This window comes from Mustela nigripes, chromosome 6 (assembly GCF_022355385.1).
Source record: "Mustela nigripes isolate SB6536 chromosome 6, MUSNIG.SB6536, whole genome shotgun sequence".
Taxonomy (NCBI): Eukaryota; Metazoa; Chordata; class Mammalia; order Carnivora; family Mustelidae; genus Mustela; species Mustela nigripes.
Window position 1 is genome coordinate 65701095 of NC_081562.1, and position 1633 is coordinate 65702727.

The 1633-nt window shown below is 37.5% G+C and overlaps 1 non-coding gene across 1 annotated transcript; it reads right to left on the reverse strand.

Annotated features, from left to right (window-relative positions):
• Window positions 1-382: 382 nt before the first annotated feature.
• Window positions 383-489, reverse strand: LOC132020999 (U6 spliceosomal RNA). Its single transcript, XR_009405187.1, has one exon. It is a non-coding gene; the product is annotated as a U6 spliceosomal RNA (small nuclear RNA).
• Window positions 490-1633: the final 1144 nt, after the last annotated feature.

Below are 1633 nucleotides of genomic sequence, written 5' to 3' on the forward strand. Positions count from 1 at the left end.
CTATCAGTGGAAAACTTCAAACTAGAAATGTTTTATTAGGCTTGATAACTGTTTTTCTTTCTTTGAGGAGTGTTGTTGGGTACCTCTGCCTCTGAGTTTCTAGAGTTGTTTGGTTCAAAGCTGTTACCATTATTTGGGTACTCAATTAACACCCTCATAAAAGTAATTAAAGCCTCGTGGTTCTCTCTCTCCCTCTCTCTTTTTACCTGCTTTTGTTTTTTATCCATATCCTAGGGACTTGACACAACAGCCAGAGGGAAAGAACCTATCCCAAACCCTGGACAGGGAGAGGGACCACTGGCATGTTGCATATCAAGTCAGGTCTCAGAACAGAGGAGGGACAAAAGCCTTACTCCATGGTCACAAGAACATCTTCCACATCTAAAAATACGAATGTGTCACAACTTTGCACATCATCCTTACACAGAGGTCATGCTAATCTTGTCTGTGTCATTTCAATTTTAGTATATGAGTTGCTGAAGTGAGCCCAGAGTGCTCTTTTATATATGTCTTTAATCAGACAGATCCTCAGACTTTTCTCCTGACAGCCTTCGGAACAAGCAAAATCAAAAGCAAGTGTGTGATAGTGTAACAGAAGTTTCCATATCATACTAAATCTGTAGTCAAATGCATTGCTCTTCATCATGCGGTTTATGTCTTTGGCGCTCTGTGTGGGAAGGTTTAGATGCCGTATATTTATATACATGTTAAACTATGGTTACTTTATTGTTTTTATTATTTCACATATTGCATTCAATTTATTTGGAACTGGATTTGATGGGAAAATAAAATTTTATATCTGTTTTCCCCAAACAGCCAGTTGTCCTAAAACTATATATTAAAGAATTCAATCTTTACCATTTGCTAAAAACTCTTATATTTATTTGAGCCTACCTCTGACCTATCTTGTATTTTGCTATAATAAGTTTCTATAAGAGTGGGAAAATTGTCTTATAATTTCTTTGTACCTCTAGAAACTGCAACAATACTTAGTCCTCAATAATTACTGCATCAATGGGTAAATTCTCCAATTCACTTAAATGATCCATCAGACTTGCCAATTTCACTGTATAAATACTTCTGGAATCATTCCTCATCCTTTTTTTACCCACACTACCTCCTCCTTCAAGCCCTAATAATTACGGAGTTTTTCCAATGCATCTTACACACAAACAGAATAAGGTTCTAAAATGCAAATCTGATCAAGTAATCCCTGATTAAAATCTGTAAATTTCATTTCATGTTCCATACCTTTGAGGGTCACCAAGGGCCTGAGCTCAACCAAGTGAAACTACTTTCAGTTTTCCAAACATGCCTGGTTGGTTTTTATGTTATTTTATTTTTTTAAAATCTTTGCATTTGTAAAAGCTACACAGCTTGGTAAGTGCTGTGATAGAGGTTTGGACAAAGTGGGTTAGGATAAAGATAAAGGACTCTTGAGAATAGAAAGGTAAGTGAGTTTGGACCAGAATGAACAAAAGGGGCAGGGCTGAGACAGAGCATCCACACTGTCCCAGGACCAAAGTCACTGAGAATGACTAGGGGTGGGTGAAGGTGAAGACATGGCTGGAGCCAGATCATGAATGTTCTTGCATGTCATAACCATGGACTTTGAATTTCTCCTACAGGAACG